At 37.4% G+C, this 25019-nt stretch overlaps 1 long non-coding RNA gene across 1 annotated transcript; it reads right to left on the bottom strand.

Annotated features, from left to right (window-relative positions):
* Positions 1-10415: 10415 nt before the first annotated feature.
* LOC118498533 lies at positions 10416-24498 on the bottom strand. The gene is made up of 3 exons (XR_004901016.1): positions 24365-24498; positions 19576-19582; positions 10416-10427 (listed from the first exon to the last, which is right to left on the bottom strand). It is a non-coding gene; the product is annotated as an uncharacterized LOC118498533 (long non-coding RNA).
* Positions 24499-25019: the final 521 nt, after the last annotated feature.

The raw sequence follows: 25019 nt of genomic DNA, 5'->3' as shown, positions 1-25019 counted from the left end.
AGTTCCGTTTCAGCACAGCCTGGCCTTGAATCCTTGCCTTACCACTTCACAACTGTGTAGCTGTAGGTGACTTACTTAACCTCTTTCTGTATCAATTTCTTCCCCCACCCCCATAAGATGCAAGCACTATTAGTTCCCCACTCTCCACAGGGTTGCTCTAAGCACAGGTGGCAAACACAAGGCCCGCGGGCTGAATCCGGACGTCCACCTTGTTTTATCCAGCCTGGTACCTGGTTTCTGCCCAGCAGCAGTGCTGAGCTCTTACTAACTGTTCAGGAGAAGTCACATGTGTACAGTCCTAACATTACACCCGGCCCTTTGAAGGCAACCGCGAGGCTGGTGTGGTCCCCGGTGAAAATGAGTTTGACACCCCTTAGAGTCTAAGGGTTAAATTAGTGACTATTTGTAAAGATCATAAAGCAGTGCTTAGCACGTGGGTCACGTCAATGTAGTTTTCTCTCCTGTCATTGATCTCAGTCCTTGTGGTTTTGTGGGGCTAATTTTACCTCTTTACATCTTATTGTTAACACATGAACCAGACCCAGCCAATACCCATATTCTAACATTTTGACATAACAATGGGACCAGGGATAAGGACAGAATTCAAGTTGATCTCATCGGAACTAAATCCATCATGTCTGCTTTAATTCGTGCAAACAGAAAAGTTCTTTTTCCACTGTGTCTCCTAAGTTAGGACAGTGTAAGTCTGGAGATGCTGGAACCCGTGTTGTCCTTTTGTGGAAGGAGTTAGCCTGAGAGTGAAGCCACGACAGTGTCACAAATGGAAAGAGACATTCACATGACATTGTCTGACAACCCGGATCAAGCATTTCTTCAGGTGACACATTCCTGGACCCGGTCAATGCCTGAATGGATAAGCCAGAACCAAATCAAGCTCTTAGAACTGAAAAGTTCTTATTAGTATGGCTTCTTGCCTTCTTCCCTTATCCCGAATTTTCGCCGTGTGTGTGTCTAAGGAAATTTTCAGCTGTGTAGCTACAGAAGCTATAAGAGCATATCATGCAATGTAGCATCCAGCAAACGCGAGAACCAATATCGGAGACTTTCAGGGTATCAAAGATGTTACTTTATCGGCTAAGTTTAACCTGCACAGGGGCAAACTCTCAAAGTGTCCAGCGACACAGTGCCCACAAGGAGCTGCAAACGAGAGCCGCGCTGAGCGTTTACAACTACGTCCTTATATAGGGGCGGGCAAGCAAGCGTTATACAGAAGCAGACGTGGCAGTTAGCAATTCGCTTACAGAGACGGCGCGCGGGAATTTCAAACCAAGCGTTCTTGCATAGAGCGGGAAGGCAGGCTGTTTGTTCATTCACCTAGTCATCTCCTGGCTCTAGCTAGCTAGTTTTCTATTTTCTCATTAACAACTACAAAGCACTGCTTATCTAGCCTACCCAGGGGAGAGCGTCTGCTAGACACGGGATGTTTGCTTACCTGCCCTGTGTCTCCCTTATCATTTCCTTTCAGCTACAATGTGGTTCTTGTTTACTAAGGTGAAATTTAGTTCTTAATTTCCTTATTCCCAACACAATCCAAAAACCTAAGTATATACATATGATTAACGAAGTCTACAAGGAATCAAATTAGCCAAAATCTGAGTAGGAACTAAGTTTTGCTAAGATTGCAAAAGAATTCATATGCACCAACAGTTTCCTCTATTGCTTTCCTATTGAAATAGAAAGAAATCCAGGGTAATTATTTTATATTTTCATATGGTAGAGAAGCTCAGGCCTAGAACTTAGGCTCTGTAACTTTCTAACTCTGTGCCATATTTCTTTCCATCCACCGAATGTTGTCAAAGTAAAATAAATTCAGGTGAAATATAAGGAAGAGCTTCCTAATGCATTATATAAGGTGGGACAAAGTAAGTTTATAGTTGTGATTATGCAAAATGCAGAGCTTACTCTTGTATTATTACTTATTAATTATGTAATATTTTTCAAATGAACAACTGCAAAACTCCTTTTGCCCCACCCTGCATAGAGTCCACAAGTCACTAACAATCCAGAAACTACTATTTCAGCATCCTGGGGCTTTAATTGACCACTTGTGAATAGAAAACATTGTTAACAGTTACTTACCACTTCCTCCTCTCTATATTTTGGATCATTAACTTTTCTAAGAATTCTCTAAAATGGGGTTCAATTGCATCGAATTTTAGTAGCTTTTGAAACACCCATAATACCGTCTTCAGAACATATCCAAGCCAGTGGCTATCAAGCATTCCAAACCTTGTTTTATGAAGTATTAACAAATATTTCCAGGCTACATTCCATTCTTTTCACCCTTTGGATGTCAGTGGATGAAGAAGAGCTCTTTAGTGCAAAAACTATTTACCGATGTTAAAATTAAAAAAGTAGTAGCTGCCATTGAGAAGGTGCAAATCAAAACTGTCCACACAACCACCACCCTCCCAAAATCATGATTTATAAAGATTTTGACTTTATTGTGTGTTCTTCCCCTCCGAGTCAAGCCTCCTTCCATCACCATTTGCACCCCCTTTTCTCTCTTCTCCCCCCCCCCCCACACCCTTTCCGTCTGGTAATCACCATACTGTAGCCTGTGTCTGTGAGGTTTTGGTTTGTTTGTCTGTTTATTTGTTTAAACCCTTCACCCAGCCAACGTTCCCATCTGGCAACACTTCCGTCTGTTCTCTGTATCTAAGAGTCTGTTTCTATATGGTTCGTCAGTTTATTTTGTTCATTAGATTCCACATATCACTGAGATCATATGGTATTGGTGAACACACAATGCAAAATACAGATGATGTATTATCGACCTGTATACATGAAACCTGTATAATTTCATTAACCAATATCACTCCGGTACGTTAGAAAATAAATTAACTAACTGAATATAAAAATTTTGACTTTAGCCCTGGCTGGCGTAGCTCAGTGGATTGAGCGCGGGCTGCGAACCAAAGTGTCGCAGGTTCGATTCCCAGTCAGGGCACATGCCTGGGTTGCAGGCCACAACCCCCAGCAACCACACATGGATGTTTCTCTCTCTCTCTCTCTTTCTCCCTCCCTTCCCTCTCTAAAAATAAAAAATAAATAAAATCTTTAAAAAAAAAGGAAAAAAAAATTGACTTTAGATGCCAATTCTGTGTACCTGAATCTCCTATTTGCCTTCTTTTGCTTTTCTCCTCTGTAAGCCTGTCCCAACTTTCTCAGCAGATTCAAACACAGATGGCCCCTTCGTGTGACAGAAGCAGAAATGCTACATTGCTACTTAAGAGATTGAAACCCCTCTTGGCCAGTTAATCTTTGCACTGGAAGCTACCCCGATGCTTTCAAATGTGGTCTCATTTTACATGATTTCTTCACAGCAGTATGAGATGTCAAATTAGTCGGGATCAGTTTTTCATTTATTTTGACAAAAAAAATAGTAATAAAAAGGCAATTCTTCCATACTATTTGTGTGTCTAGATACGAGTGGATTGCGATATCATTCATTTCTGGTTAAAAGGAGCCTGAATTTGCTCTCTCTGCTCAAGAAGGTGTATGTGAAAAGCATAGGGTTCCCCAGAGCTGGTCAATGATTTTAGCATCTTTAACACATAATTTCACATTCTTGACAAAATGTGACAATGTACCTCCAATACAGCAGCATGCTGTATAATGGCAGTATTTGCAGAGTGTGAAGCAAAATGATCTAAACTTCACCTAAAGAAAGCAATAGGAAGCAAATTGTCTTTAATACTTTCCCAAGAATAACTAGTTGGAATACAATTATAATGAATAATTTTACAAGAGAGATAAGTGTACAAATTACTCCATCCAAGGGCAGGCAGAAAAAAATGGAAAACAACTAGCCAGATGATAGATTGAAAACCAATGAGAATATTTACATTAAATGTAAATGGTCTAAGCAGCCTAATTAAAATGCCAAAATTAGCAGATAGAATTAAAAATGAGATTGAATTTTAAAAGTAACTGTATACTGCCTACAAAAATTCACTTTAAATATAGAAATAATTAAAGGATATAGCTATATATGCCATATTAGTAATATTCAAATGAAAGCACAAATATCTATATTAAAATTAGATAAAATAGAGTTCATAGAAATAATATTATTGCAAACAAAAAGTCATTTAATGCCCTGGCTGGCATAGCTCAGTGGATTGAGCTCGGGCTGCGAACCAAAGTGTCCTAGGTTCGATTCCCAGCCAGGGCACATGCCTGGGTTGTAGGCCATAACCCCCACCAACCGCACATTGATGTCTCTTTCTCTCTCTCTCCCTCCCTTCCCTCTCTAAAAATAAATAAATAAAATCTTTAAAAAAAGTCATTTAATAATGATAAATGAGTCAATACAACAAGATAATCTAATTCTAAATATTTATCCATTTAAAACAACACTTTATTTTAAAATATATGTTTATATTTTTTCGTTTGTGCTATTACAGTTGTCCCCACTTTTGCTCCCTCTGTCCCCCACCACTCAGCCCCCGTGTTCCCTCTGGCCATCCCCACACTATTGTCTGTGGCTATGGGTCATCTCTTCCCCTTCTTTCATTCAGTCCCTTTCCCCCTCCCCCTCTGACAGCTGTCAGCCTGTTCCATGTATCCGTGTTTATATTTGTATTTTGTTCATTAGTTTATTTTGTTCATTAGATTCCATATATGCATGAAATCATATGGTATTTGCCTTACACTGACGAGTTTATTTCACTTAGCCAAAATGCTCTCCAGGTCCATCCATGCTGTCATAAAAAGTAAGGGTTCTTTCTTTTTTACAGCCATATAGCATTCCATTGTGTACATGGACCACAGCTTTTCTATCCACTCATCTACTGATGGGCACTTGGGCTCTTTCCAGATCTTGGCTATTGTAAACAATGCTACTATGAACACAGGGGCACTTATGAGTATATTCTTTTGAATTAGTATTTCAGGATTCTTAGGGTATAGTCACAGCAATGAAATCGCTGGGTCAAAACTCAGTTCTGTGTTTAGTTTTCTGAGGAAATTCCACACTGCTTTCCACAGGGGCTTCCCCAGTCTGCAGTCCCACCCACAGTGCACTAGGGTTCCCTGTTCTCCACAGCCTTGCCAGCACTTGTTATTTCTTGATTTGTTTATGACGGTCATTCTGACAGGTGTGAAGTGGTATCTCTTTGTGATTTTAATTTGCATCTCTCTGATGGTTAGTGATGTTGAGCATTTTTACATATGTCTCTGGACCCTCTGTATGGCCTCCTTGGAGAAGTGTCTGTTCAGGTCCTTTGCCCATTTTTTTAATTGGGTTGCTTGTCTTCTCAGAGTGGAGTCCTGTAAGTTCTTTATATATTTTGGAAATTAAAACTTTATCAGATGTGTCACTGGCAAATATGTTCTCCCACACACTGGGTTTCCTTTTCATTTTATTAATGTTTTCTTTAGCTCTACAGAAGCTTTCAAGTTTGATATACTGCCATTTCTTTATTTTTCCCTTTATCTCCCTTGCCTTAGGAGATATTTCGGGAAAAATATTGCTATGTGACAAATATGAAATTGTACTGCCTATTTTTTTCTAGGGTTTTTATGGGTTCATGACTTACACTTAAGCCTTTTTTCCATTTTGAATTTATTCACATCCACCTTGTTCAGAAACAGGATATACGGATTGACTGATTTTCCTTGGTAGGCACCATTTAATGTGCTTCCATTCACTAACCCCTTGTGCCCATAAGACTGCATTATGGTCCTGTCCATGCGACAAAACCAATGTTAACACTAATTAATTGATTTTCTCACACAATTAATGACTTTCTCAATATTAATGATATTGCTTATGCAAAAGATGAAGCCACCTTCATTACTATCGCTTTATACCACTTTAATTGATTATCATGAGTTTTTAAAATTAATTCATGTCCTCTGTAAACAAACAATTCTTTCCAATGTTTTTAATTAAATAATTTAATTTAGTTTAATTTAACTGTCTTTTTTGTAACATAAATCAGTAATAAGACAAGTTCCTAGTGTGTGCATAATGTTGTATTAAGCATAATCATGATTATTTATTCAACTAAAACAAAAAATTAACATGATGAGTTCAAAGAACAGGAACAGTGATTTTGTTGAAATTCTCAATAATTGTCTCTTTTTTCCCTTAATTAAACCCTAGATTTCATGATAACGCTTTCTACATGAACAAACTGGGGATATGTCCATCTTCTAATAATTCTGACATATGCTTAATCATATTTAATAATTTAATCAGGTTTATGTTAAAAAATCTACTTTCCTATTTCATGAGCCCACTATGACAATTCAGACTCAAGCTGATATAGTTTCTTTTTAAACAGGTAAGCCAATAAACACATTTACACTTTGATTATATATTGAAATTATTTTATTTTTTATTTTCTCATCACTTTGGGGCAAACGTAATTCATGTGAACTTTACAATAAAATTCTCAGGGAACAAGTGACTTATTTTAAGTGGTTTCTTCTGAATAAAATTATAATTTTGCATTGGACATGGATAAAAGTGTCACATTGTCCTTTCATATATTGAACTCATATTGTTGCCTTTAATCAGAATTTTTTGATATAAAATGCAAACTCTTATAAAACATTAGTCTCTGCTTTATTGCATCTAAATATTTTTACACCCATATTTATTGCTTACCCATTTTGTTTATTTTCTGACTTCTAGTCACTTTTAAATTTTTATTTCTTACTATATATATATATATATATTGCTTATTAAGTTATTAGCAGACTGAAGTGGCCAACTATGTGCATACACCTTGCTTTATTACACTTGGTACTTAAATACTTTCTTTTCCTCATTTGAACCCCAACGCAAAAATACAAATATTAGTTCAGGCATACATCAGTATGTACTTCTAATAAATCTGTTAAATATTTAAGCATGGTTATTATTTTCTTTTTTTAGGAGCTCTTTTAAAAATTTTTAAAATATTTTTATTGTTGTTCAATTACAGTTGTCTCCATTTCACCCCACCACACACCCCCACCCCACCCGTCCCTACCTCCCAACCTCAAGCCTACCCCCTTTGGCTTTGTCCACGTGTCCTTTATACATGTTCCAATTACAGTGCACATTCAATCTTATTTTGTATTAGTCACAGGAGCAAGGTTATTTAAATGGTGGCTTTGAATTTTTAATGTTATTCTAGCAATAAGGCTCACTTTGGGATGGATAATTATTGCGAATTGACATCATGCCTCAGGCATAAAATGTTTTTAATAAATGATGTGCTGATCAAGAGTATCTTTATTTTAACTGCTACTTAACCCTTCCTCCCCGCCAAAAATGATCTTCTCCTTTACATAATGCTTTAGCTTACTTTTTTTTTCAGTTTCCTTAATCATTCGCTCTTATCTACTTCTCTAACTAGTCCATAATTGTTAGAAAAAGATACTGACTTCATTTAGCTAAAAAAAAAAACAAAACACAATGGTTTTGATGGTTGCATCATGCATACACTTTTTATTTTCCCCTGTTAAATATTGTTTCCAAAGTATTCTTCTGAATATTTATTTCTGTGTGTTTTCTTTTACATGTATCCTTTTATTTTCTTTTTTAGTATGAGAGAAACCTCCCTGAATCTGATGGTTTGCTTCTGACAATCATGAGTTGGCTGCATAATACTGGTGTCTCCTTTTGGTCAGTTTTTTTTTTTCAGATTTTATTTATTTATTTTTAGAGAGGGAAGGGAGGGAGGGAGAGAGAGAGAGAGAGAGAGAGAGAGAGGGAGAGAAACATCAATGTGCGGTTGCCAGGGGCCATGGCCTGCAACCTAGGCATGTGCCCTGACTGGGAATCGAACCTGAGACGCTTTGGTTTGCAGCCTGCGCTCAATCCACTGAGCTACGCCAGCCAGGGCTCCTTTTGGTCAGTTTGATGGAGGAAACAACCTCATCCCAGGCAATTATCTGGGAAGACACTGTGAGCTCTGGGAGCCCTAGAAGCTCTGTTTAGTATAGACACATAAGGTTGTTTATGCCTGAGAAACGACTATAATTATTATGTAGCCAAATGTCCTACAGTTAAAGTAAGTGTGAATTTATGTGCACATGCATATATATTTATTTGCAAAGACCACACAATAGTAGGCACGTTATTTGCCAAAATGACCAAATAGTTTTGTATCCAAAGAATAGCCGAGGAAATGACCTTTTAGCAACCATTTTCCCTGCTTCCATTAAAATATGATTTTTAAAAAGATTTTATTTATGTTTAGAGAGAAGGAAAAGAAGGGAGAAAGGAAGGGAAACATCAATGTGTGGTTGCCCCCGCGCATGTCTCCTACTGGGAGCCTGGTCTGCAAGCTAAGCACGTGCCCCCACTGGGAATTGAACAGGAGACCCTTTGGTTCACAGGACAGCACTGAATACACTGAACCACACCAGCCAGGGCCCCAAAATAATTTTTTTTTGGTGGGGCAAAGACTGAAACAAACAGATATCTTGTACCCAACAATTTTTTTAAAGATTTTATTTATTTATTTTTAGAGAAGCAGGGTGGAGAGAGAGAGACATCAATGATGTGCGGTTGCTGGGGGCCATGGCCTGCAACCCAGGCATGTGCCCTGACTGGGAATCGAACCTGTGGCACTTTGGTTCGCAGCCCGCGCTCAATCCACTGAGCCACACCAGCCAGGGCAACCCAGCAATTTTTAAAAGGGTACTTATCAAGAAGAAAAAAACAATGAGTGGCTGTTTTTTGGAAAACCTATTGACCAGCTGTTAAATGCAAGTAATATCAACATTAGGATTTATATTCTCCTAGTAGGAGGATGGAGCAGATAGTACAATAGATTTTTCCTTCTGTAATGTATTTATCATTATCTCTGTATTTTTAAACTTAAAGATGCTGCAGAGCCAACTCATTTCACTTTGATTACAAAAGTAGACATGGGCCAAGTATGTAAAGATAAAAAACATAATTTTTCCATTTCTCACCAGAGGTAGCATATATAATAACACCAATGCCAGTCTCCATGTGACCTGAAAACAAATATTCCTTGGGACTAGAATGGTCCTCTTGTAGGACACGTGGGAAATATTAATGACGGAGACGAGCAAAGATGATACATTACACTTTGTGTCTTTTTCTCAAATGAACTCCGTGGCCTTTCCCCACCTGTCAGTCTGCTTTTAGAGAAAATCACCGTGACATCTATAGCACTGAGCAGAAACTATATGTAAATTATAATCATTTCTGGAAAATTTTAGTGACTTTAATTCCTTTGATCCCCCCCCCTTTATTTCTTATGTATGGAACACTAGAATTTCTTGACTTTAAACTTTGAAAGAGCTCACAATGTACATGGGTAATTAGTTAAAATAAAAGAGTGTAATAAAATTCACTGCTCTCTCTAGGGCTATTATAAAGACATTTTGAAATTGCCTATGATCTGTCCAAGCCCGAGATCATATTTCATTCTTTTACTACAGGTGATCTTTACTGACAGAACTCAGAGAATAGTCCTTTCTTTCTTTTTATGTGTCACTTATTGAATAATGTCGAGAAGAAAAAAGATTTTGTGGCACATGGCCTCCAGGCAAGATAAAAAGTGATAAAGAGCTGTGCAAATAAGTCTACATTCTGCAAGATGTGCACAATACGCAATAATTTAATACTACAGAAGTTGAAAAAAGTTTGGATTTCTTTGTATGCTTTGATATAAGTATGAAAAAGATGAATATCGCTGACATATGTTCATGCAAGTTACAGTGTATATATCAGAAGGTTTGCCTAATGTGCAAGTACATTGTAGAAAAAAAATCAACTGCTGTAGCCTACAAGCATTTATTTTGATATGTAAGAATCTAATAAAGAATTGTGTATATTATGCTATTCATCTGCACATTAACATCTAAGTAATCTTTAGCAAGAGAATGAAACACTGGAAATTCACTTATTTTCCTTCTTGTTCATTTTAGCCACTGTGAGTAAAATGTACTGTGATCTTCTCTCGGAACAACAATATTTATGCTTCAGATGCACAACACTCAACAAGAGGAAAGACATCTAATGTAGAAGGAAACTATTAGAAAATGTTGACTGTAGCTTTAAATAGGATTTCTCTATTTTTTTTTTCTGTATGAAAGTAGCAAGAGCTTAAGTATCTCCTGCTGTCTTGTGCAACATGTACTCTACTACCCATCTGCTTATTGATTGGTAGGAAACTCCTAATGGGAATTTTATCTCATTAATCATGTCATATCACAGGGATTAGGACAAAAAAAACTTTATGCTTTACTTGAGACATGCACTGCCCAGTAAGACAAGGGAACAAATAAAATATGGATAGAATATCTTCACACTAATTAAGGGTCAGCTGCTGTAAAATTTTGCCCAAGAATCGATTAGATGATGCTCTAACCACTTTTCTTTCCACTTAATGAATAATAGGAGAATACTCTAGTCTTTCCACTTCCTACTGTTTTGTCATAGCCTAGAAATGTGACTATTAAAAATCCATGCAGGAATCAAGAGGCAACATTATGTTTTGAATAGCACATCATCACATTAACTTATACATGCAGCATAGCAAATAGGATCGCAACACTTTCTTGGTGGATTTAGTTCTGTATGTATTTCAAATGTGAAGACACTCATTCATAAATTCAGAAAATGCAAGCCAAATTCAAGTGTACCAAAACAAACATTGTGATAATATATTTATTTGTTTTTAAAAGATTTTGCTTATTTATTTTTAGGCAGGGAGGAAGTGGGGGAGAGAGAGAGAAAGAGACAGTAACATCAATATGTGGTTGCTTCTCGTGCACCGCCCCCACTTGGGGACCCAGCCTGCAACCCCAGGCATGGGCCCTGACTGTAATCAAACTGGCAGCCTTTTGGTTCAGAGGTTAGCACTCAATCCACTGAGACATGCCAGTGAGGACGATAATATATTTATATATTGACAAGTGGCACTTAGGATCTTATTCACATGAAATTCTACAATCTATAGGCTGCAGTTCAAATTCACATCATGAGAAGAGCATGTGCCAACCCATAGTTAATTATCTTGGCTAGTGGAAGCCACCAGGAAGTAAGAAAAGGTATCTGATTCTTCCGTTGGTATTTCGCAGGGATGGAATCTATGAGATATATAGTTAGTGATTTCACAACTGCTTTATAGCTGCCTCATGAATGTCTCCATTTGGTCTTATACCCACAATTCCCTAGTAAACCAGACTGAGAGTAGGATTACTTGAACGTTCTCCCCTTAATCAATTGCTATCGTTATCAACCACATCCAGAGATGAGAATTGTAAGTATAAAGACATGAGAAAAATATATATATATATTTTTTTAGATTTTATTTATTTATTTTTAGAGAGGGAAGGGAGGGAGGGAGGAAGAAAGAGAGAGAGAAACATCAATGTGCGGTTGCTGGGGGTCATGGCCTGCAACCCAGGAATGTACCCTGGCTGGGAATCGAACCTGGGACACTTTGGTTCCCAGCCCGCGCTCAATCCACTGAGCTACGCCAGCCAGGGCTACATGTGAAAAATATTTTAAGTAAAATGGAGATCCTGTTTATTAATGCTTTCTGGCCACTAGAGTAATACTAGTCATGCTATGGCAGGTTTGCTCTGTGATGCATTAAGTTTGTATATGCACTGATTTAAAGGTGTTCTACGAGGAAACATAACAGGTGGAGTAAGAAATACATTGGCAAAGGGGAGGAAAAGGGGGACAGAAAGAGATTTTGCTTGAGGCGATGGGGGCATGGCACACTATGCAGATGATGTTTTGCCAAGTTGTTGAAACCTGTTTTCTTTTTGTGAGGGGATGCTTTATTTAGAGAAATCACTAATATACCCTATTGCTACTCAGTCTAATCACTGTTTGGGTCTGTTCCAAGAGCTTCTCCAGAAAAAGAGTTCCCCAAGGGCCCTGTTGGGTGCAGCCAGAGAACCCCTGTGCAGGACCTGAACCTGGCAGAGTGGTGTTGCCAGGGGGCAGAAGACCAGGCATGCACTCCCCAGGCTGGTGCTGTAACTGTAAGAGTGCACGACCCTGGGAAGGTGGCGTCTGGATCTCTAGCAGACCCTCTTCTCTCCCAGGCGGACTGAATCCCCACTGATTTTCATCACCAGATGCTATGTGGGCTCCTCTTGGCATCTCTTTTGCTCTGGGTTTGGGTTACCTGCATGGGGTTAACACCCCATGCTCTTGGGGGGAGGGAGTTTTGCAGCCAAGATCTCTCTGGCTTGTCTGCCTCTGTACATGGGTGAGGGAGCCCGTTATGTAAATCCTTGCTTATAATATTTCCATTCAGCTAGCTTTCAGCTGGTTGTTCAGGTTGATTGTTATGTAATTTAGCTGTAAATCAGGTTTGGCACTGGGCAGGTGGGTGTAGTTTCCAACTAGTCGGCAGCCATCTTGGAATCCAAATGTTTTTCAAACAAATTGTAGATCTTCGACTTTTTGAAAATCTACAATTTGAGATTGTTGCATCCAGCAAATGCGAGAACAAATGTCGGAGACTTTCAGGGTATCAAGGATGTTACTTTATTGGCCAAGTTTAACCTGCGCAGGGGTGAACTCTCAGAGTGTCCAGAGACACGGTACCCACAAGGGGCTGCAAACGAGAGACGCGCCGAGCGCTTACAACTATGTCCTTATATAGGGGCGGGCAAGCAAGCGTTATACAGAAGCAGACGTGGCAGTTAGCAATTCGCTTACAGAGACCACGTGCGGGAATTTCAAACCAAGCGTTCTTGCCTAAGGCGGGAAGGCAGGACGTTTGCTCAGCAACCTAGAAATCTCCTGGCTCTAGCCAGCCAGGTTCCCATTTTCTCATGGTCTAAGTTTTTCCTACTCCTTACAAGATCAGCCAGTAAGAATTTATTTTGGTCCTTCGACAGTATTGTTTTTCTGTGATTTTTTTCGTGTTTCTTGAAGCTTTGTATTGCATTGCTCTCTACACAATGGGAGAAGCAGTTGCCTTCTCCCTACTGACTGGCTTTGGAAGAAAAGGCCTTCCCCAGTCAACCCGGTAAGGCATTTGGTGAGTTTTCCTGCTGTTTTCTCTGGAGCCACCCACTCCATTTATTTTGTGTTGTCATAGAGAACAAGTCTTAAGATTGTGTGCCTTCTCTCAATCCCACAAAACCAGACATGGTGCTGAGAAGCTCCTGATTGTTTTCCCTTGGGACTTTTCCTGAACCTTTTAGTGTTGTGCACTGTCCTGCAGCTGTTCAAGTCCAGGAAGATTCACGCGGGATTCTGGTAGATGGGAGAAAATTCTCAGAGCCATCAGGATGCCTGGCAATGCCCTGATTCCGGAGTGGGGCGAGCCCCAAATGGCAAGTCGCACTGTGGGAAGTCCCGACTCCCTTATATACTAAGTGCACACAAAGCTGGCAGGGTGCCGATACAGACCTTCAGTTGTAGAACAGAGCTTCATTCTACGCATGCTCTGGCCCTTACTCCAGGTTATATGAACCCTTCCATGTTATGTTTGCCCAGACATCCAGGTGATAGAGCCTGGCTGACTCCATTTTCCCTACAATTCTGTATAAAATTAATGTCAGATACACTTTAAAGTCCCTTTTGGGTTTCTGCACCTGATTTTAATGCTGCCACTGCTGTCCATGCATCACCTTGGAAAGGGGATTATGTCAGCACAGACCTTGAAAGCTAGCAAGGTACATTGGAGGTTAGAAATGGATGAGCAACATGATGGCAGGCAAACCACAATGAACACTTGGGGGACAGTAAGGAACACAATATGTCACCCAAAGAGCATGTCAGCTCATAAAAGTCATACTTATTTACTAAGCCCACTTTGTAATAATCTTTTTTAATTTTTACATTTTTTATTGTTGTTCAAGTACAGTCGTCTCCATTTTCCCTGTACCCTCCCAACCCCTCATCCTCAATGCCTTGCTACCCCCACCTCCGCTTTATCCATGGTCCTTTATACACGTTCCTTGACTACCCTTCCCTTTCTTTCCTCTGTTATCCCCCTCCCCTCTGGTCACCCTGAGTCTGTTCTTTATTTCCACGTCTCTGGTTCTGTTTTGCTTGTTTGTTTGTTTTCTTCATTAGGTTGCACTTATAGGTGAGATCATATGGTTTTTGTCTTTCACCACCTGGCTTATTTCACTTAGCGTAATGCTCTCCAGATGACCCTAGCCACAGCAATCAGACAAGAAAAAGAAATAAAAGGCATCCAAATTGGAACGGAGGAAGTTAAACTCACTGTTTGCAGATGACACGGTAGTGTATATAGAAAAACCCTATAGATTCCACCAATAAACTATTTGACCTCATAAGTGAATTTGTAATATTCTTAATGCATGCAATTATTTACTTGATTCCTTCACAAGATTGATAAATGCCCCGCCTCTTCCCTTTACTCATGTAATCATGCTGGGACAAGGGTGGACAAAATGATGTGTTTTTATATTTTAAGTAAGCTGTGTTTTGTTTTGTTTCTTACTCTCTAACTGCTCAAAGGAAGATCAATGTAATGAAGCCTAGAGTTGCATCTAGGCGACATCTCTGCTGAAAAATAGCAAAATCTATTATGTTCTATTCCTCAAAAGCATAAACGAAATCAGGAAATGACTTAGAACTCAGACTTTTCAGGAAAGGCAGTGGGACTATTGGAAATAATTTGCACAAGAAACCAGGCTTTAAGGTTTTCAGATTTACATGAACCTCTAATAGTGACCAATAAGTGAAAGAAATTGATATCCAGTATCAATATGGATAAGATACTGTGGAGGTTCTGGCTATTGATTTGTGTAATCGAATGCTTGTAGAATATGTCATATCATGCAGCGTAAACATAACCCCTGAGGAAGTTTGTACCTTTTTTTATACCTTTCAAGGAAATTTTTATCCCTCAGCCATTGTAGTAATATATCTAATATCTTACTATTAGTCTCATGAAGACGGTAAAGCATTTTGTTACCCTGTCATAAAATAATTTATCTGCAGCTTAACCAGTTCTAATTGATCAAGTATATTCACCTCAATATTCAGATAATTTAAAAGGAATTTATAAATCCAATAATGCTAAAATCTTCTACCAAACATCCTTGTCTTTATTGTTCAGAAAATGAAATTTTTTGCAGATAAGTTGAAAATACTATTTTGCTAACAGAACAAATGTATTTTAATGCATAAATTGCTTAATGCCTTAGTATTATGCTTTGTTCCCATGCCCTTCAAAATAAATTCTAATCGACTAAATATATGACAATTAATTATGCTTTGTTAGGAATTCATTGTAATCCATTTACTTGAATTATGTTTGTTGTCAAATTTGGCCAAGTCACTAGAATGATTAAAAAAGTTGTTCTTTTGGTAAATGTTAGTTTCAATGTGAAGTCGCCCCTTGCAAAGTGAAATGTCTAGACAAATCCCCTTATAATTTTGTGTTGTTTCCTTTTTCAATGCTAGTTAAAGCACATAGATAATTGCATTTATTATCCTCTGCATCAGATGCTTTATGCAGAGGCATCTTAGTAAGCCTATTTGAACTGTTTACTTCTTTTCTAAATATGATTTATCCATTCAGTTGAGAACTCAGAATGTGGTTGTAACCATTCACTCATTTGATAAATATTTATTTCCTACCTATATTGTTCCACTCTTCCAGGGGCTGGGGATTTACCAATGAACAACACCACCAACAGAAAGTCCTGTCTTTATAAAACTCAAGTTCTGGATGGAAAAGTCAGTGGTACAGGAAGACAAAAACCATAAACATGAAATATATCACTTGTGTGTGGGCTAATTTGCAAACTGGTTTTTTTTTCCTTTTTTATTTTTAAACCAACTTGTGTAATTGGGCATTGATTTTCAGACACTGGCAACAAAGAAAAGCTCTGATGTATTTGCCTGGTTAACTTTTACAAAATCCTTATACTTGACCCAGAATTGTCCCAATGATTGAGGCGACATTGAAATTTAGTTTAGTTTTTGACTATGAGACAGTAGTCATTGAACAGTGGCAAGAGTTCTGGAGAATCATTTAACAGAAGAAATAGTTATACCTGTTGTCTTACCCATGATTATGTCATGTATAATAATGACATCCAACATTTAAATATCTTTCTTTTTACAAGCAATAAAGTTACATGTACACATATAGAAGCAATATTGTCAGCCTAATAATTAAATTAGAAAAATTCCGTCTTCCAATATTGGGAGGTACTGCTCTGGAAACATTATATTGAATTCACTTTTATTATTGCATATCTAAAAAATCTTCAATTGGATTGATTTCTACTGTATTGGCATGTTATGTGAGTTTCTTAAGTTACTTGATGTTAGTAACATGACAATTCATTATTTTCATGAAATAAATGTATTAATTGAACTGTAACATGGCATTAAGGAAGAAAGTCATTTTTGATAGCAAATACATGTGACCTTTCCAAAAGTTCTGCTTACAATTTTGAGATTATTATTTTCCCCAAACTGTCAGCATTCTTAATGCAAAATAACTAAAAATATAACTCCAATGATGCCCAAAACTGCATTTGAGCCACGCCAAATCTATACTAACAGTAATATTAATATGGTTTATATTAATGTGTTTTTCTCACTGTCATACCTAATGTGTTGTTGCAGAAAGCCATTTTAATATTACAGAATCATTGAACTCACCACAAGTAAATTCTATAAACTCATGTGGCTACAATTTTTGTTCCTGCACGTGCACATTTGTGTGTGTGTGAAAACATGTGTGCACGTGCTGTTGGAGAATGATCTCTGGAATCCATTGGAGCACCGTTGTTCAAAAGCATGATTTATAGCTGCTTACGCAACAAATGCAGCTACTATAAACAGCAAGTTGGCTACTGAACCACAAGTATGTGTTATACAAGCAAAATTCTACAGATGTCAGGCGTTATAGTGCTGCAGATCAAGTGCTTTTTGTATACATGTAACTTATTTATACATGCAATTAAGTGGCATGTTTTTCCTTGCAAGCAAATTGCCTTGCTTTGCATTTTCAGCTGCGTTTTCCTAACTTAAGTAAAGAGAGTGTTTAAGAATATGTATGAGAGTGTCCATGAGGAAGAGTGACTCTCTATTCCAATTGTTTAAAAGGTTTATTTGATAAATAACGGAGAGCAATGTGTTAACAAAGGCTGTTTATATTAGAATAAGTTGAACATTATTAGAATAATGACTTATTAGAATAAGTTGAACAACAACGACTTCGCTCAAAGTTATATTCCTAACAAAAGAGAGACCGTTTCACTTGAAAATCTACATTAACATTGGACAGATGATAAAGGCTTTTCATTGGGTTGAAAACTTGCATTATGCCTGAGAAATAAATATAAACATCTAAAATTATTTTTTCTACTTAGCCTTTTTAAGGCGTTGTGCAAGTGGATACATAAATAGATCTTTTTCTTGTCTCAGCACCATGTAATATTAAATTTTCTGTTGTTGGCATAAAATGTAAGCTGAGGAGACAGTCTAAGAATGTTATTCTGATAACTGAGTACACAGGGGAACCACTGTACACTGGGTTTCAATGTTTAATATGGTGTAAATCTTTGTGAGGCCTCAACTGTTATTGAATTCACAGAAGGCAATTTTTCTTATCAAATAATGAAGGGGGGGGGAATCTCCGGGGGATTCATACCTTTTAAAATATCTTCATGATAATTTTATTCCTGCCTGGCATATAGATACTAGAAGATGAGTAATAGAAAATAAATATTCCTTAACATTTGCCAAATATGTAAGTAAAAGCCAGCTCAAATGAATATTTTGTTCCTTTAGTGGAAAAGTAATTGTTTTTAAATATGCAATCCTAGTCCACAAAAATATAATGAACTAAAAAAACTCTGGATTGATGCAAGATTAATATCATCAACCTATCAATAGGCTAGGTGCATCTATGCTTATAAAATTCAAAATGTAAAAATAAGTGATTGATGGAAACTGAGAAATGCCTATACCTGGGCTTAAGCATAATAGTGATTTTTATCGTTATATTTGTCTTTTTATTAATAATATTTTTATTTCTCAATTATAGTGGCCATGCAATATTATATTAGTTTCAAGTGTACAACTCAGTAACTGCACGTGAGCTAACTTACTAAGTGATCACATGAGAATCCCCACCCCCTTGGTACCACACATAGTTATCAGAACACTATCGGCTGTATTCCCTGTGCTGTACTTTACCTCTCGTGACTATTTGTAACCACCGATTTGTACTTCCGAATCCCTTCAGCTTTTCTGCCCTATTGAGTTACATTTAAATGTCTGTTCTCATTAACTCCCAATAAACATACCTTTTGCCTAGATTGTTTTCTGCTCAAAGACATTGATTTCATGACTTTGGTATATGTGCAGTTAATAGTTTTGTTTCCCTTTGGTTTCATGTCGTTCTTACTCACACAGTCACTGAACGTTGCATCAGAACTTCGACGTTTTGCTTAAAGCGAGTTACCCAAAGGCATTGAATCAAACTGATATGTTTTTCATGACTTTAGTCAACATGCAAGGCTGCCTAAGACTTGCTAATGCATTTGAGTGTGAGGAGAAAATTTCAGGCCAAGTTTTCCCTTGATAAGTCTGAAATTAAATTTAATGAACAGTTTACACGGACAATGGGGCAGGGGGGCTGACTGGGGGTGTGGGGGGGTGGTACAGGGGAGAGCAAGAGGGAAAAAAGTGGGACAACTGTAAATGAACAACGATAAAACAATAAACAAACAAACGAACACTTATTTAAGTGTCTGTTATGTACCTACGATAATTTGGTATGTTCCTCAATATAAATTGTGTTAACAATAAAGAAACATTTTCAATCTTCAACAAGCATCAATGGGGTTTAGAGTTGGTGCAGTGGATCTTTGCATGGATGAGTGTATATTTGTGTTCGTGTTAGCAAAGCCATAGCACACTTTGCACAAAGACACTTAGGAAATGCACTTAAATCTGTAAAGTTAAATGATCATTTTAATAAATGTACCAACAGAAACAAACTGGAACCACACTGGAATATCTATTGTGGTTTATATAACTTTTTAACCTGGCAGCATTAGCTCATTCACAAGATACATTCAAATAAAAGTATATATTTTGTTTTAATTTTGAACTTATTCAAGGGGCATTGTGATTATTTTAAAGCAGGAGCTGAATGGTCGCGTGTGAAGGAAGTTAAATGAGAGGTTTAGCATTAGTTAAGTATGTGAATGATATTGTTGGCTATGATGACTAACCTGTTGATTTGCTTTCAGTAATTTCAATCCTTCATTCATGCATGTTTTTCTTACTACATAGAACAAAAACTTAGTAAAAACCACTTTGTTCTCAGTGCTGTGGTAAGTGATATGAATACACCAGTGAGAAATATATGTCGTTCTTGCTCTCCTTTAGCTTACAACTTGCATAGAAAAACCGGTCCTTCCCTATAGAGAAAGAACAATTTATTACTATTTTGATACATGCTATGACAGCATGTGATAGGTGGACTTTCACAGGGAAACCAAATGTGTTGCTGAGGAAATGATTTTGAAGAATGAAGAGGAGTAAGCCAGGTGACAATTTCAGGGAACAAATGTCAGGCAGATTAATATCTCTACATACAAGCTTGCAACTGTGGCTGAAGGAAGTAGTAACCACACAGAACCATCTAAGCAAATGGTAAGACTCTACATTAGTAACATACAAAAATCACATGTTACTGGATTTTTCTTCCATATTAGATACAAATATGTAAGCTTTTAAACAATTTATTTTTCCCGTGGAGAAATAATATCCGCCAGACATAACCATTTGTGAAATACACTAGACATTTGTAGCTCTAAACCACAATGATGAGAATCCTAAGAATTCCTAGAAATTCTCTGCATCACAGATGTTACTGTTTGAATGGGCAACTCACAGAGTTTTTCTATTTTTAAGTTTCACATTACTAAGGTTCTTGAGTGATACATCTGTCAATTTACAGAGTTACAAACTCCTCAGAATTCAGGGGGAATATCAAAACATCCACATGTAATTTCTTTTTTTTTTTTAGATTTTATTTGTTTATTTTTAGAGAGGGAAGGGAGGGAGATAGAGAGAGAGAGAGAAACATCAATGTGCGGTTGCTGGGGGCCGTGGTCTGCAACCCAGGCATGTACCCTCACTGGGAATCGAACCTGCGACACTTTGGTTCGCAGCCCGCGCTCAATCCACTGAGCTACGCCAGCCAGGGCTTTACATGTAATTTCTTTTAAAACAAAATAGAAACAGAGCCACAGGTACATGGAATAGACTGACAGCTATCCAATATTAGTAAAATGACTTCAGCTTTCCTGTGGTTACTCTTTGCATGAAACATATTTTTCCATCTATTTATTTCAACTTGCATCTTTAAGTCAAAAGTTTGTCTCTTGTAGACACCATATAGTTAGAACATTTTTCATGTTCCCTTACTTAAAATTTTTATTTAGATTTATTGGGCTGACATTGGTTAATATCATAATATAGGTTTCAGGTATAAAATTCCATAATAGATCACCTGTATATTACATTCTGGGTTTAGCACCCAAATTTAGGTCTCTGTTTGTCACTGTATATTTGACCCCTTTTACCCTTTAGTACTTTCTCCCCATCGCCCTTGCCTTCTGGTAACCACCATGTGGTTGTCCGTGTCTATAAGTTTTTGTGTGTTTATTTGTCTTGTTTGTTCCTTTATTGCTTTCAGTTTTATATCCCACATATGAGTGGAATCATATGGTTCATAACATTTTCTGTTTTACTTCACTTAGCATGATCTTCTCACGATCCATGCATGTTGTCACAAAGGACAGCATTGCGCCCTTACTCCTGACTGAGTAGTATTCCATTGTACACATGGACCACAGCTTCCTTATCCATTATCTATCAAAGAACATTTTGGTTCTTTCCATGTCTTTGCCACCGTAGGTAACACTGCAATGAACATAAGGGTACTTATATCTTCATGAATAAATGTTTTCGAATTTTTCATGTAGACACCCAGAAGACGCATTGTTGGATCATATCGTAACTCTGATCTTAATTTTCCGAGGAAACTCCATTCTGTTTTCCATTGTGACTGCACCAGTTTACATTCCCATAAGTAGTGAATGAGGGTTTCCTTTCCTCCACAACCTCTCCCAAAGCTTATTATTTATTACCTGTCTTCTTAACAACAGCCATCTAACGGGTGTGATGTGGTATCTCATTCTAGTTTTGATTTGCATTTCCCTAATAGCTATCGAAGTTGAGCATCTTTCCATATATCTGTTGGCTGTTTGTCTATCTTCTTGGGAGAAGTGTCATCTTAGATCTTCTGCCCATTTTTTCACTTGTTTTTTGTTGTTGTTCTGTTGCATGAGTTAATATATAAAGAACTCAAATATACATTACATTTGTATCCATTTTGACATACTCTGCCTTTGAATAGAACTGTTTAATTCGCAGTTAATATCATTATTGCTATAATTGATTTTTTATCTTCATTTTAGTTTTCACTTTCATATGTATCATATCTTTTGTCGTTGGTTGTTTTGCCATTATTGCTTCCTTTTAAATTAACTGAATATTTGTAGTGTACCATTTTAATTTCTTTAATCGTTTTTCAACGACAGCTTTTAAATCATTTTTAATGGTTGGCCTAAGTTTTCCCATACTTATCAGAATCAGTTACAGATTTATACTCTCTGAATTCTACTGTCATATAGAAATTTTAGTCTTGCATAATTCTCTTTTATTTTTCTCCTTTATTGGTATTACTGTTGTACATACCATATTTGTAAACATTACATCGGACAATATATTATATAATGATAAGTTTTCAATTTATTGGGAAGATAGAATCATTGTAAATACATGTATAGCCACATTGGAGACCCAAAATACGAGTATATTAATCATGGAGTTACAGATCTGGAAGTAGAAAGATAAAATAATACCATGATAGTAGGTGGCATCCATACTTCACTTTCAACAATGGACAGATCATCCAGAGGAAAAAAAAACAACAAAAAAGCATTGTACTTGAACCATACCTTAGGCCAAATGGACCTAACAGATATATAAAAAATATTCCATCCATCAGTAGAAGACTACACATTCTTCTCAAGCACAGATAAAAGGTTCTCCTAAATAGATTCCACGTTAGGTCAAAAAGCAAGTCTTAGAAAATTTAAGATTGAAATCATACCAAGTATCTTTTCCAACCACAACTATATGAAACTAGAAGCCAATAACAGGAGAAGACCTGAACAAAAATGTGAAAATTAAATAACACAATCTTGAACAAAAAAAAAAATCATTGAAAGAAGAAAGCAAAGGGGAAATTAAAAAATCTTAAAACAAATGAAAATGGAAACATGTATATCAAAACTTACGGCATGCTTTAAAGGCAGTTTGAAGAGGGGGTTATAGTGATAAACATGTACACTATGAAAAAATAAATATCTCACATACACAACTTAATTTTGTACCTCACGGAACCAAAGGAAGAGATTACAAAGGAAACAAAGAAAAGATTAAGCCCAAATTTAGCGGAAGGAAAGAAATAATAAAGGTCAATGAGGTAATAAATGAAATAGAGCCCAGAAGCCCCATAGAGACATCAGTCAACCAAGATAAACAGTTAGCTAGACTAAGAAAGACAAAAGATAAATTAAATCAGAAATGGAAAAAGAAACATTACAACTGATAACAGACAGACACAAAACATCATGAGACCAGTATGAACAATTATGAGCCAACAGATTTAACAGCTTAGAAGCAATTAGTAAATTCCTAGAGACATACAGTCTACCATGATAAAAATAAAGAAGAAATAGGAAATCTGAAAAGACCCATAATGAGTAAGAAGATTGAATCAATAATCAAAAATGTCCCAACAAAGAAAAGCCAAAGGCCAGATATTCTCATTGGTGAGTTCTAACAAATATTTAAGATGAATCAATATAAGTTCTCCTGAAACTTCTCAAAAAATTAGAGTTATGAAACTTTCACAAACTCATTTTACAATGCCAGAATTACCCTCATATTAAAGTCAGATAAGAAAACTACAAGAAAAAAAGAGACCAAAAACCTAATAAATACAGTTCTAAAGATTCTCAACGAAATATTAGCAGATCAAATATTTAACAGCACATCAAAAGAATACACCATGACCAAGGATTTACCCCTGGAGTTTAAGGTTAGTTCAACTCATTGAAACAAATAACTGTGATGCACAACATTAATAAAATGAAAGTGACATTCATATCATTATCTTGATAGATGCAAAAAATCATTTTACAAAATGAAACATCCTTTCATGATGAAAAAACCCTCCACAAAGTGGGTAGAGAAGGAAAATATCTCAATATCATAAAGGCTACATATGACATTCACCTCACACCACATTCAAACGTGAAAATTTCCAACATTGTTCTCTAAGATCAGTAAGAAGAAAATCCTAAAGACTCAACCAAAAAATTGTGAGAACCAATGAACAAAATCAGGAATGTTGCAGGATACAAAGTAAGCATACATAACACAGTTGTATTTGTATACACAAAAAGATGAAATACCTTAAGAAGAAATAATCACATTCAAAAAGCATCAAAAACAATAAAATACATGAAAATAAGTTAAACTAAGGTGGTGAGATTCCTATATACTGAAAATTACAAGGCTTTCATAAAAGAAATTGAAGAACACACAAATAAATTAAAAAATTCTGTAGTTCATGGGTCAGATGAATTAACATTTACAAAATGTCCATACTACCCAAAGCCAATACAGATAGAGTGGTTTACTGTGCCTAAACTGTTTGTACAAACCATATGGATTATGCTGAATGACTGCTTTCTTTTTGGAAATCTTGAATCTGGGTAATCTATGGAGAAGGTGCTTACATGACAACTGCCCAATAAAAAACCTGGTCACTGAATCTTTAATGAGCTTACCTGGCACATACTGCACACACGTTGACACAAATTGATGCTGGGAAAACTGAGCACATTGTTTTGTGCTCAAAGCCAGAGGCTCCACTGGGAAAGGGCTCTTGGCAGCTTGCACCTGTTTTCCTCTGGACTTTGCCCCAGTACTCTTGCTCTTCGCTGATTTGTCTTTGTATCTTTCCACCATAACGAATCATAATGGCAAGCAGAACTGTATGCTGCATCCTGTAGTTCCTCCTAGCTAAGCACTGAACCTGGGGGGTGGTCTTGGGAAACTCTGACATTCCATTACAACAGGAATCAGAGGAAAGCTGGGGTGGCTACTTTAATATTGCACAGCATAGAATTCAGGACAAGTTGTATTACTAGATATAAAGGGGAGAATTTATAATGATAAAAAGGTCAATTCATCAGGAAAACATGTGTATGGACTTAAGAATGGAGCATCAAAACATACAAAGCTGACTTCTGGCCAACACAGAGGCGTAGATAGACACACTTTGCCTCCTCGCACAACCAAAAGAAGGAAAACAACAAATTCAAAAACAAAAACCAACCAGAACTGACAGAAAAATTGAACTGTATAGAAGTCCAACAACCAAGGGGTTAAAGAAGAAATATTCATCCAGACTGGTAGGAGGGGCGGAGACGGGCAGCCAGGTAGAGAGGACTTGTGGTGAGGTGGCAGCTGGTGGACTGGATGGTCCCACATTCCTGCGCAGATAAACCAGGAGGAACAACTGGGGAGCGAGACAGACCACACAACCCAGGGCTCCAGCGCAGGGATATAAAGCCACAAACCTTTGACTGAAAACACCTGTGGGGGTTGAGACGGCAGCAGGAGAAACTTCTGGCCTCACAGAAGACTTCGTTGGAGAGACCCACAGGGCCCTAGAATGTACACAAGCCCACGCACCTGGGAATCAGCACCAGAAGGGCCCAATTTGCTTGTGGGTAGTGGGGGAAGGGACTGAAAGCCTGTCGAGAGCTGAGCAAGCGGCGCTGTTCCCTTTCAACCCCTCCCCCACATATAGCGTCACAACGCAGTGACGTGGGTTGCCCTGCCCTGCTGAATATCTAAGCCTCTACCCTTTACTACATAGCAAGTGTGC

The sequence above is a fragment of the Phyllostomus discolor genome, chromosome X (genome assembly GCF_004126475.2).
Source record: "Phyllostomus discolor isolate MPI-MPIP mPhyDis1 chromosome X, mPhyDis1.pri.v3, whole genome shotgun sequence".
In the NCBI taxonomy this organism is placed as follows: domain Eukaryota; kingdom Metazoa; phylum Chordata; class Mammalia; order Chiroptera; family Phyllostomidae; genus Phyllostomus; species Phyllostomus discolor.
The sequence above is the reverse complement of the archived record's forward strand: the minus strand, read 5'-3'. Positions and strand labels throughout refer to the sequence as shown.